Source organism: Spermophilus citellus (genome assembly GCF_964194105.1).
Source record: "Spermophilus citellus genome assembly, chromosome: 2".
In the NCBI taxonomy this organism is placed as follows: Eukaryota; Metazoa; Chordata; class Mammalia; order Rodentia; family Sciuridae; genus Spermophilus; species Spermophilus citellus.
In genome coordinates, this window is record NC_138183.1 from 204,225,948 (window position 1) to 204,239,082 (window position 13,135).

A 13,135-nucleotide genomic window follows, 5' to 3' on the forward strand; every position below is an offset into this window, starting at 1 on the left:
AGAGAGAAGCTTTCTGGGCTGACCGGGCCCACTTAGAGCCTCCTTAGCAGTTCTGCACGTGGGAAGGACTCTCTAGATGCTGCAAGATCCACCCTACATCCACTCAAGCACAAATGCCCCAGTTAGCTTTTCCCAAAGCATGTTCTAGACAACCCTAGTTCTAGTGATAGGAGCTATGAAAAGAAAGGTTGTGTATCACTGCATTTGGAGATATCAATGTGAGACAGTTCTGTCCTGCAGGACAACTCAGAGCCTTTATGAAGCAAATCCTGTAATATAAGTCTCCAGGAAGGAGCAACAAGATACAATGTTTTCCAATCTTATTTGACCAGACATGTTTTTTTCAAGGAGTATCTCAAAGTGGAGATCAGTCTGGGTGTCCTAAACCCTTTAGGGTTGGAGGCCATCTAGAGGTGAGAAGGTAGAGCAGTTACAGCCTGGAGCCACATGACTAATTCTGGACAATAAACCATGTCACCTCTGGGTGAAAGCCCTGAGAGCTGGTGCCTCCAGCATCCCTCTCCTCCTCTGCAGAGATGACTCTGGAGGCCATACCGTGGGAAAACTGAAAGATTAGTTGGGAGAATTAGCTCCCTCCCCTGGGTCTCACTTTTCCTGGGTTTCACTCCTTCCCCTGGGGTCAGGGAAACTGGGAGAGCATTGGTTGAGTAAGGGAAGAAAAGGGCTGAGGCAGACAGGAATTCTTGTCATTTATATAGCCATTTAATGATGGACATGTCTTCCATAAAGGATGCTCTACCATGAGACTTCTTGCTATAATTTGGTGGAACAACCTGTATCCTGTGATCCAGGTCTTTCCAGTATACCAGAGTCAGTGTATAGGCAGTGAACTTCCAGCTGTAAGGTGCAGATGGTCAGCTGGGGTCTAGTTAAGGTGCAGGGTGTGATGCAAAAGATCTGAGGCAGTTCTAGGAATTCTGCATCTCTAACCTGCTTCCAGGTGATGCTGATGCTGCTGGTCCCTAGACAACACACTCTGGAAAAATAAGCTGGCAGGGACAGGGCTGTCAATCCAATGTGCAGTAGGAACAGGGATGAGGGCCCAAGAAAATGTTTCAATTCCAAAATTTGAAGGAAAAAACAAACAAGCTTTTAGGTCAAAGAAAACATTTTAATAGGTAATGGTAGTATATTTATCTTCCCACCAGCACAATCATAAAATAAAATTTTTAGTGTTTTCATAAGGAAGAAGGGATCCATGAAGGCAAAAGTATCTGGGGACCCACAAAAATACTAGTGGGAGTCCAGGGATGGGGCAAGGAGTGGTAGGAGTGGTTCTGCCACTTAACACTGTAAAACCCAGAGAATTCATGAAAGGCTACCTAGATACCAGGCTCCATGGTCCCCCAGGGCGGATCAGAGAAAGTGCTGTGCACTTCTGTTGGTGAGCTGCTTGAGTAGTTTCCTGGGAGTCCTCACATTCACCAGATCTCCTCTATTTAGGGAGTTCCAAAGGGCATCCAAGGCCTCCTGGAGCCCCCTCCTCTCAAAGTAGGATGCCTATGATGGTCATCCCTTCTAAGACACTGACCCTCTCTGTCAATGTCCCCACCACCTACTCCAGAAGGCACACCCATCTGCTCCCAGAGCTGGAGGCTTGAAGCAGCTGGTCCTATAACACAGGGAGCAGGGACTAGGTTTTAGCAGCTGCCTTTGTTAGTGACAAAAAAGAAGACCATAATTTCTGATCTGAACAGTAAATGTCTAAAGCAAGAATCAAGAGACTCTTGCTTTAACCAAAAAGAGAATAAGTAGACATTACCTTCAGCAGAAATACTGTCTTAAAAACAATCCCTTCCATTTGCTTTGGACCGGATGTCAGTTCCAACTGTCCCCAAGACACTGCAGTGGCTTTTGGAGAATGAACAATTACAGAGACCCTTCTGACACACCTGCAATCTCTCCCTTGTCACGGACCCAGTGTCTGGTGAAATTATTGCTCTGGGATGGCCTCAGTCATGTGATTGTTGGGGTGAATTCCTGGACCTTGGAGAATGAATGGTTCACAGATGAGGAAACTGAGGCCTCAGAAAAGAGAATTGATTTACTGAAGTCACAACATGAGTTGGAGGCAGAGCCAGGCCTAAAGTTTGGAACCCCTGTTCAGGTGCTGGCTTTCCTTAATACCTCTCTGTAAGCCTATCTAACTTTTCTGAAATTTTACTGGCCCAGCCTCTATTCCCTCTTGGCCTGGTAAACTCCCAAGTGCAAATTTCTCTCATACTCTGCACCAAAGTCAATAAAGCCTTGGCTCTGGAACATTCCAACTGTGTGGTCCCGAGTGAATTGCTAGACCTCGGGAAGCCTCAATTTTTCTCATCAGTAAAACAGAGATATTATTACTGCCTATCTCTGAGGATGTTGTAAAATATGAGATGATATATGTAAAGTACTTAACGTGGTTTTTAGCTGGTGCTCAATAAAGGATAGCTGTTATAGTAATAATCATCAATACCGTATTATTACTCTTGTTATTGTCATGTGAAACAAGTCCCAACAGATTTCAGCAAGTGGAACCTTCCCTTCCAGGCCTCTGAAAAGTTAGTCTTTCTTTGTGTGCGGAAGCAACTTTTGTGCTTTCCAATTGTAGGAACCAGGATATAAGAATAATTTACCTTGTATTGGGGGACCTAATGCACCAAATGCTTGAGGTCCATCAGCAACCATATTTTCCTCTACCAGGCCCAGCAGGCCTGAGAAGAAGTCTGCCTCCAGATTAGGGAAAATCCTGTGGACCCCAGACCTGTTGGGAATGTTGGCCATACACAGAGACAATAGCATATAAGGCTGTGCTCCAATGTATTCACGGGTGAGAAACCCACACACAAATGAACACCATGAGTTATTTGTTGAAATAACACAAGAGGTTTTCTATGTGTGTGCTGAGGAATCAGGGGGCTTGCTGGACCTCCAGGAGGCAGGACAGAAGGTCTGTTATAAGTTAACAGGTCCATGATATCCTTTGAAGACACTTTTGTTTTTAGAAATTTCCCCTTCTTAGAAGAAACCCCTATATACCAGGGATGATCCTCATGGCCACATCTGTGTCCTATGATACTGACCACTGACCATGGCTATAATTCCAAACTAGGTGTATCAGGATCTTTTTCCTGAGAACTAGGACAGAAATTATGAGCCATTGGAGCCTGGACAAGCTAGACCTGTGTCGCTGAGCAGTGATCTGCATCGTGGAGTTTATATGCCAAGGAATACAAGATGGTTCAGTGAAACATAGGAAGAAAATTCCAAACTGCTATTTCTATTAAAAAATAAAAAAAGGGCTAGGAATGTGGCTCAGTGGTAGAGTGCTTGCCTAGCACTTGTGAGGCACTGGACTCCATTCTCAGCACCACATTTAAAAATATATATAATATATTATGTATATTATATATTTAAGATATATATATATATAATATATTATATATATTATATATTCAAGATATATATATATATATATAAAATCTTAAAGTAAAAATAAAAGTAAACTTGCTTAATATTCAATGAAAACATTGGCAATGGTGCCCTTATTCACTCTGTATGTTGAAAGGTCACTTTCATGTCCAGTTCATGAGACATTCTAAGGTCTCAGAGGGAAATCCACAGTGGAGCCACTGATACAGCTCCTATGTGTTCATTTGCTTTTAGTGCAGGGTGACACAGTCTGTATGTAAGTGAATGGATTAGTGAAATATATTTACCTAGTTTTAATCAAACCAACCACCAGAACAGGCAATTGGCTTAAAAGACTCTCTGCCAAAACAGGAGAGTGAAGATACTGGTGCTGGTGATAAAAATGACAACCAACCTCAAACATTTTTACAAACAGGTGGATAAAACAGAAATTTTAGCATGTTGTTCAGAAAGTAGCCATATTTCCCTTCCACATGAGCTGGTTTTTCTCTGCTTTCCCTCCCTCTCTCTCTCTGCCTGCCCTGTCAGAGAGCCACCCCCCTTCTCCATGTTCCAGGATGACACCTGTGGACGTATCACCTGGCCTTCCTTGCTGGCTCTGGCTTTCCTGCTGTCCCTCCTTGCTTTAGCACTACATCTCTGGCAGGAGGTCTGGGGGCCTGCATTCTTCCATAACCACAGTTTATTTTAGAGAAACCCTCTTCCCTGGCTCCAGAACTCACTGGCTTCTGGTAACACAGTGTCTTTCTCTTGTCCTCCCAGTGAGGTTGGTAATGACTTCCTGCTGTTGCTAGTTTGGGGCTTCTGGGCATCATCCCTTGTTGGCTCCCATACCTCTGTCAACTGTCAAAGTCTCTTGAGCCATCTGACTTGGATTTGGTTCCTTGCTGGGAACTTGACTGACAAAGTGTCTCTTTCAGCCATGACAGTTATTAAAACCAGGGGTTATCCAAAGTGCCAAACCAAGATTTTCAATATAATGAAGCAGGATTTATCACATGTCTTTTACTTTGGGTAAAGCAGAAAAATTATTGGCACTGTTAAAAAAAAAAGGCATGATTTTCAATATTATTTATTTTTCTCATTCTAAAAAAAATCTGTTTTATGTCTTATAAAATATTGTATAAATTGAAACCAATATACATTTGTTTGAATGCATGATTAATTTTTTAAACAAATAAGATGCACCATTAAAAAAAACAAAAACTTGAAGCTCTCTGCTTCAGAGAAACTGTTGGCAACTTCCCATTGCGGGCTGAGCTATGCCAGGTCCTGCCTTCCTGAGGCTTGACTGACTACTTCATTCTTGAAGTCTCTGGAATACCTTCCAAAAATCAAAACTTTCTCTTGAGTTAGCCAGTGTAGGTTTCTGATACTTGGTAACCAAAGAGTTTTAACCAACAAAGGTAGAATCTAATAAATTTCTGTGTCCTACCTGGGAACAGGCCATGTGGATACCACCAAATAAATTAGAGTATTTTCCTATAGCAAAAAAAGAAAAGGCTCATCTATACTTCTAAGAAGAGAGATGCCTCTCTTAGGCTTTGGAGGAGTCTCTCTGATATGGGAAGAGATGGCTCATCAGAACTGTCTACCCACAACTGAAATCTTTATCTCCTAGGCTTTTTGATTATGAACACAGTCATCTCCCACAATACATTGGCACACAGACACTTAGAACTGTGTCTATGGTGATGCTCCTTAGGAAGCCAGTTTCCTCCTGAAAAGCCCCAGCTTCGTCTTCATCTTCTAACCTACCTTGGGATCAGTTGGGCCTCAGCTGGGAAAGAAGTCCAGGAGGCTATTACATTCTTTCTACCAGGAAGCCAATCTCCAAAGAGATTGAAAATATCGAGACAAGACAGCCCTTCAGGAAACCTGACCATCTAGGACCCATGTGCCTGATGTGCATCCAGACCCCAATCATCATCATCATAATTATTATTATAAAACATAGTAATAATTATTATTTTTATTATTTAAAACACATGTATAAGTGCTTTAGATACAATGATCCATTCCATCTTCATGACAACCCTTTGAGGAGTCATAGTACTATCCTCAGCCCTACTTTAAAGGTAATGGTAGTGAGACAGAGAGAGGTTAGATCATTTGTTCATTAGTAAATTGTGAAGCTGGGATTTGAACCCGGCTCAACCACTACTCATGACTGCCTTAGGTGACCTTGACAATATTTATGACCTTGGTGAGCCAAGACCATGATTTCAGACTCATGACATAGGGCATGGTATTTCTTGTCAGTAGAAAGTTCATGACTAGATGTGTTTTCCTTCTCAATAAAGGAAGGATCTTGTTTGTGAATAAGTTTATGAGACCTGATAAAGACTGTCACATACTGAAAGAAGACAAAAGAAAGATGCAGAGCAGGCCTAGGGGGCAGCTGTCCCAAGAGCTCAGGGCCTCTGTTTGGGCAGCACTAGGGCCTCCTGGACCTTGTTCCTATAGGATCAGGACCAAAGGGCTGGACTTATTCACTCTGTTCTGTGGCCCAGTGTGTAAGCCACAGAGAGATGCAAAGAGTAGGGAGTTTGGGAGCCTGATGATTGTAAGTTTAACTCTCCACTCTTCGCTTACTAGTTACTAATTAGTGGTCCTGGATAAGTAGCCCAACCTCCTAGAGTCAGTTCACTCATGGACCTTAACAGCTAACATATGGATTTAGTGCATTATTTTACCTAAAATGCCTGGCACATACATTGTGCTCAGATAATTGTGGTTCTGTTCCCCTGTCCTCTTTACTTACTTGTGTAAAGTAACCTAGAATGAGGGGTTAAAAGATCATTTGCTTCCTTGTGTGGAAATGGAACTAATGGAACTTCTTGAAAAAAATAATCATTCCAGATCCTTCCAGTTCGGTGCTTGTGTTGTCTGAGGAAGGCCTGCCCCAAACAACTCTCTCCCACCCCAGCAGCATCTCCAGAGGAGAGAGGATGAGGTTCTTTCAAGTGGGAAAGGCAGGAGCTGGGGCTTCACATGGTGGCTGCTGTGGCCTCAACCCTTCCCATCTCTCACTAGGGTATAGCACAAGTCTCACCAGGTATTGTCACCTGAGAGGACTGCTTTGCAACTGGCCTTGGACCAGGTCATTACTGTACTTCCCAAGGGTGTGATAGTCCTGACTCCACCCAGAGGGATGGTTCTGAGAGAACCCTCGGGCACATCAGCGTGAACTGTTCAGCTCTTTCCGTAGGGAACACACCATCTGCTCTGCTCCTTCATGCTTCCAGGTTCAAAGGGCCTTGCCTTCACCACAGGGCACCATAGAGGAATGGGAATACATCTACTTAATACACTGTTAGAAAGCCTGCTTGCCTGCCAATGGACCCACATTCCCCAACCCCAGTTTTACCAGTCATGTGGGGGTATTGGTCCCTGAATCTCAACAAGCCTCAAAACATAAGGTAAGCAAAGAGGTTATTTACTGGGTCTCTTTAAAGACTCCATCAGGTACCGAGAGCCAATCATCTAGCAAATAAGTTCCCCATTCTCCTTGGGTGTCTATAGAGATATAAGTAGTGCCCAGGATTATGGGTGGTCAGAATTTCAAACCCAGTAAGAAATCTCCTTGATGGAAACTCTGGTGGTGGATAGAGGAATGCTAGGAATAATAATAGTTGTTGTATCCTGGGTGCCAAGAATAGATACTGGACTAAGGGATTTAACCATGCAAAGTAGACTCTGTATCACAGGAGAGGATCCTGAGTCTCAGAGAGATGGGTGCAGCTTGAGGTATGTAGCTGCTCAGTGATGGCACGACGTGGTCTGTCCAGGGCCCACACTTTACACCAGGGAGCTGTGATGGCTCCCGCGTGAGGCAGCAACGAGGAAGGAGCTGGTGGACACTAAGCCCATCTTCCCACTCAGCTCCAGTGTATATTTGGCCACACCTGTGTGAGTAAAGCCAAGGGCGTCTTCAGGCTTTCTCCTGAGGAACCAGGGGCCTGGGGTTCTCTGGAAACATCCTCCTGTCAGCAGCAGAACTCTCTATAGCTTCTGTGTCCCTTCCCAGCAGAGCCACTCTGGGGACCACATCCTGATCTTCTAGCTGGGCTGTGAGTGGTGTGTGGCCTCCTCCCTCCCCACCTCTCCCACTAGCCCATGGGTCTCTAAACTTCCTTTGGTTTTACCAGGGCAAATCAGCTTTTCCCTTACCTCCTCTTACTGATGCCCCAATTCTACCAAGCCATGTGTCCTAGATTTGCATTCGGCTCTCACATTATTTGCCACATCTGTGTTCCACTTATATTTTTATTTATTTAATATCCTTTAATTTCACTAGTGTTGAGTCAGAAATCCAAGAGTGAAATCCCAGCTCTGCCTTTTACCAGCTTTGTGTTGTTGGGAAACTCCTTACCTCTCTCTGTGCCTCAGTTTCCTCATCTGTATACCGTGGGCAATGCTGGTAACTACTTCCAAGGGTTGCTTTGAGGACTAAATGACCTATTGCAGGTAAAGCATGAGAATAGCACCTGGCACACAGCAAGCACTTAATACATATTAGCTAACATCACCACTACCTTGATTTAAAAGGGAAACTTTGGGCTGGGCATATAGCATGATGGTAGACTGCTTGCCTAGCATGTATGTGCAAGGCCTTGTATTCAATCCCCAACCCCACACACAAAAAAAGGAAACTTTATGTCCCTGTCTTACATGGAAAAATCAGTACCACTTACTACAAATAGAGAGTTATGGTAAAAATAAATGTAATGAAAACAGTTATTAAATTCTTGCTATTGCCTACCAGACTACATGCCAAGAAGGAAGACAAGCAAGTGTCAGAAGGATGTTAAGGAACACTGGGCTCAAGGGAGGGCCACTAACTTCCAAGTCTTCCCGGGCCATCGTTTTTTTTTTTTTTTTAAGCACTGAAAGTCTGGGGCAACTCTCATTCCCCAAAAAAAAAACTGAACAGCTGGTCACTGGATCTCCAATAGAAAATTCATCCTTGACAGGAAGGACTGAAAACTCAAACAAAATACTGTCTTACCGTGTGATTTTGGGTGTTTGAGGCTGGGCCAGCATCTTATAATCATCTTGCAGAACAAGCCCACATCATGGCCATGCGGCACAAGCCCGCCTCTGAGAGCAGAGTCCCCCAATGCTGCAAATATTGGGAAGCTGTCACATTGCGTGTGTCAGTGAGATAGTCCTCAAAGGAAACCCACATTTGTAAATGCCAACCACAGGAAGAATGGTCAAACTGTTACACAACTAAAATTACTCTATGTTATACAACTATTGCAAACTCATGCTTGGAAGAATCTTTAATGATGTGGAAAAATGATTATGATTAGATGTTCAGTTTTTAAAAGGCAGACTTCAAAATCAAGTTGCCAATAAGACCTGAGTTTTGTAAAGTATAGAGAAATTTAAAGAAAGAAACATACCATAATAATAATAATAATATTTTCCTGAGTGATGGGATTTTTCTGGAAAGTTTTTAAACCCTTTATATTTATTCTGAGTTTATTATTTATATCATTTCTGCATTTTCCAAGAATGTTTAGCAAGGAATATATGTTACTTTATGACCAAAAAACTTGTGAGCTGGACGTGGTTATACACACCTATAATCCTACTGGCTCTGGAGGCTGAGGCAAGAGGATAGTGAGCTCCAAGCCAGTCTCAGCAACTTCATGAGACCCTGTCTGTAAGCAAAATATTAAAAAAGGGCTGGAGATGTGGTTCTGAGGTTAAGCACTCCTAGGTTCAATCCCTGGTACCAGAAAAAAAATTTTAATAAAAATTAGAATTTAAAAAACAGCACTAGGAAGAATGTAACAGCATAGGAGCACTGACTAAGCCTTGCTTTAATAAACATTTTGACATCTGTTGCTGGCTGGAAAAGGCTTTCTGTCTGTCTAATTTACTGTCACCTGATTTCTATCTCCCTCAGAGAAGGAAAAGGTGGGGGCTTTCAAGGTTACAACAGGTGTCACCTCTGCTAAGTCTGGGTCTGAAGGTTCATCAGATAAGGAGGTTGCCCTGAGCTGTTATCTGAACTCAAGGTTCTAAAGGCAAGCATGATATTCCCTTTCCTTCTATTCTTGCTTCTCCCATGATCTGATCTGTGACACTCAATAATTGCCTCTGAGACCCAATTCCCTAATTATAGTGTGACATCTAACACAGAAAGTGCCAACCAAGGCAGCCCGAGCTGGAATCCCTGCTCACCACCAGCAGCTGTGTGCCTCTCCTTGAACCATGGCATCTTTAACTCTAACCAGAGGATTGAATAAAAGATCTTGCCACAAAGTAGAAGCTCAATTAATATCAGTTTTCTCCCCTCTTTCCTTTTGCATTCACTACACCAGAACTCAGTACTCCATCTCCTTCTTCTCACTCAAATAGCTCCTGAAGGGGCAGGGGCAGAATCTTGCAGCTCAAAGCTCTCTCTCCTCCATCCACATGGGCCTCTGTTCCTTCTTGGGCATCAAACAGAATCTTGCTGACCATGAAGCCACAGTGAGGATGGGTGAGGTGCAGCCCAGTGTCTCTGTGGGGCCATGCAGGAGAGGTGGCAGGATGGGGTGGATAATTAGAGACCCTACCTTGCATCCCTTCAAACCAGACTACAAGAATCTGATCATCAGGAACATGTGCTTAATAAACCCAGGACCTTCATTAACCAGGACACATTTTATTATCATTTTTGTCTATTTATTCAACCAAAAATAATTGATCTCAAGCACTTATCACATGCTCCTGCTGGTGTGTGTGATCCATCTTCATTACGAAGGTGAAGAGGAAAGACATGCACTCTGTTTGGAAACCAGAGAACCATCCAGGCAGCTCAGGTAAGGCGTTTCATGCTTACAGAAACCCTCATCCCAGAACCAGCCCTGGGACCCCTTTGGAATTCAGTTTCAAGTAGAAAGTGTCATGCAGCCCTAAATAAACTTACCCAAGATACTATTTAGATCTGTTCTGCTGCTTGGTGCCTGGGTGAGCTTGGAAAAGTCACTTAACCCCCTCCAGCCCCAGTGTCCTCACCTGCAAAACTGAAGTAAAGATCCATCTCTGCTAGCATTGTTGTAAGGAACACATGGCCCCACCTGTGACAGCCTCACATGCAGTATGTTGGAAGAGCATCTGTGCTTCTCCTGCTGTCCTCTCAGAAATGGAGCCAAGCAGAGGTGAACAGGGCTGAGGTGGTCCGAGACCAGAGCCTCCAGAGATAGGCTGCCTGGGGTCACATGCCTACTGTGTGACCTCTCTGAGTTATGAGGATACTGATAATAATCCCTGCCTTGTAGGGTTGTGGGAATGGTATATGGGAAGGGCTCAGAGCAGTGTTCATTGCATACATGTTTCCTTCCTCTCCCCACACAAAAAAAAATATGCTTGTGAGGATAATTGATCATGTTGTAACAATTAGAATGGAGTTGTCCTTCCCAGATGATCTTAGAGAGTACATGGAAACACCTCACTTACCACCAACCGTGGAGGAAGGGACCTCAGCTGTGAATACAAACAGCCACCTCCAATGCACGCGCGCGCGCACACACACACACACACACACACACACACCACTGAATCGTGGACCAAACAAACATGACAATGACAACTGTTTTGTCTATTAGGTAAAAAATTACAATACACCATTGGGGACACTCAGTTGTGCTGAGGAGCAGGAGCACTGGGATGGGAATAACATAGGCCAGGGTTCAAATCCTAACTGCTCTTTCTTGGTAGTATCACCTTGGTCAAATCACTTAACCTGAGTTTCCTCCTCTATCAAAGAGTTGAGGTGAGGGGTAGGTAGCTCCACCTGACACACAGGCCCGTCAGCACCCCCGATAGGGGCAACACTGTCCTTGGCAGGTTCTGCCTCCCTGGCGCCCCCAGCTTGGCAGATCTGGGCAGCTTCCTCCTTTTCCAGGCAGAACACCCAGCTCAGACAAGCCCTGGGGCTGCTTCACTTCCCCTGCCATTCCAGAGAGCTGCCTGAAAAGTGTAAGCGAACAGCAGCTGGAGCTCTGGCAGTTGGGAGCGCCAGCCAGGGGTCCAGGACCTGCGCTGCTGTTTACGCAAACTGCAGAGCCTCTCCAGCTTTTACAACTGTTTAATGCGCAGGAGGGATGGGGCAGCTGGGCCTCTCGCTGGCCTCTGGCTTCCCCAGGCTTTCCCTTTGCAGAAAGCCAGTCTGAGTGCAGTTCACTCTAGGAATAGCTTCAACACGGGCCCCTGGAAGGGAGCAGGGCCAGGGCACAGGCCCAGACACATGTACCTCTCTAAGGAACAGGGAGGGAAAGGGCACAGGAGGCAGGGAGAGTTGGAGACAAAAGGAGAGATGGGGCAGAGATAAAAGCAGAGGTAGTGACCAGAACAAAGGACAGGAGGGTCAGGGATAGAAATGCCACAGGGCCAAGGATGGAGGTAAAATGGGCCAGTACAGAATTCACATACACAGAGGCGCAGGAGGACAGAGGAGAGACACAGGAAACACAGAGGAGAGAAAACCTTGCCTGGCAGTCTTGCATAACCTCAAAACCCCCCTCTATTTCCACAAAGGGGCCCACACGAAAGCTTGGAATGGGAATCTCTAGTAAGAAGTCACATCCTCACCCCAACATGTGCATATTTTCCAACAGCCAACAAAAGGGGCATAATTTAGCTAAGTTAGTACCAGCAAGGTTCACTTCTTATTTAAGGCTTAAGACAGTAACAATAAAAACGCTCAGCTGAAATACCACCCAACAAAGCCAGCTCCCCTGGAAAGTCCAAGTTCAGCGCCCCCCTCCCAGCACCCTGTACCTTTAAGGAGGAGAAGTTTCCCTCTGCTTCCCTCTCAGCTGAAGAGGCAGGTTATTCTAGGATATAGCAGTGACTTACCTAAAACTGAGTTATTCCCCTTTCCTCCTCTGGCCAGCCTCTCTTCACTCTGGGGAGCTTTTACCATTTAAGGTCAATGTTACATCTGGCTCTGGAGCTCCGAGCTGAGAAGCCGCTGGCTGCAGAGGGCCGCCCGCCTCCTCTGACAGGGGCTGGGACTTGGAACCAGAGCTCCTCTGCAGCCTGGCTCTTGGGGTCTAAAGGCGGGGATGCCCACCCTTCCGCTCAGGGCTCTGGGCAGGCAGGGCCTGTGAGGTAGCCACTAACCCCAGGCCCCTCCCATGGCACCCACACAGCAGATGGCAAATGCCCATGGGTAGCTCATGCTGCTGGACACTGTCCTGGTCAAATAGGGACTAAGGGGACTCTGCAGACCGGCCTCCCAGCCTGGATTCTCTGGCAAGCATGTGAGCTGGGATAAGACCCTGGCCCAGCGCCAGGAGAGACTGAGAATGTTTCCTGTCCCAGGAATTTGGGAGCGGGAGTTGCTCCTACCTTAAACCCTTGGGATTACCAGAGCCAAGGGACTACGAGATTCTGCTAAATTCAGACCTGGCATTGGCCCCAAGGGCCAGTCCCTGCTCCTCCATTTAACAGCCCTGTGATCTTAACATCGTGGATCCTCAGTCTCCTCATCTCTAAAGTGGGAGTAATAGTGAAAATGCCTAACTCGTGGCTCCCTGGGGGCATGAAATGAGATACGTTCAAGAGCTACATCAGCATGAATGGGCTGCACCTACCCGGGCACAGGTGAGGAGGAGCTGCATCTCTGCTGGAAGTCCCGCAGCCTTCCACACTCACTCTTCTCCCTCCTCAGGTGCATTTCCCATTCAAGGTCAAGATC

At 45.3% G+C, this 13,135-nt stretch overlaps 1 protein-coding gene across 7 annotated transcripts in view; it reads right to left on the reverse strand.

Annotated features, from left to right (window-relative positions):
• IRAG1 (inositol 1,4,5-triphosphate receptor associated 1) overlaps window positions 1–12,661 on the reverse strand; it is a 118,931-nt gene extending 106,270 nt beyond the window's left edge. For 5 of the 7 annotated variants that reach the window (XM_081282057.1, XM_081282055.1, XM_081282053.1 and 2 more), the window contains exon 1: window positions 12,292–12,661. The gene's annotated coding sequence lies outside the window, so the exon portion shown is untranslated. Of the gene's footprint in view, window positions 1–8,443; window positions 8,468–12,213 lie in introns of those variants that run through there. The other 2 variants (XM_081282051.1, XM_081282052.1) reach the window with 2 other exon arrangements.
• Window positions 12,662–13,135: the final 474 nt, after the last annotated feature.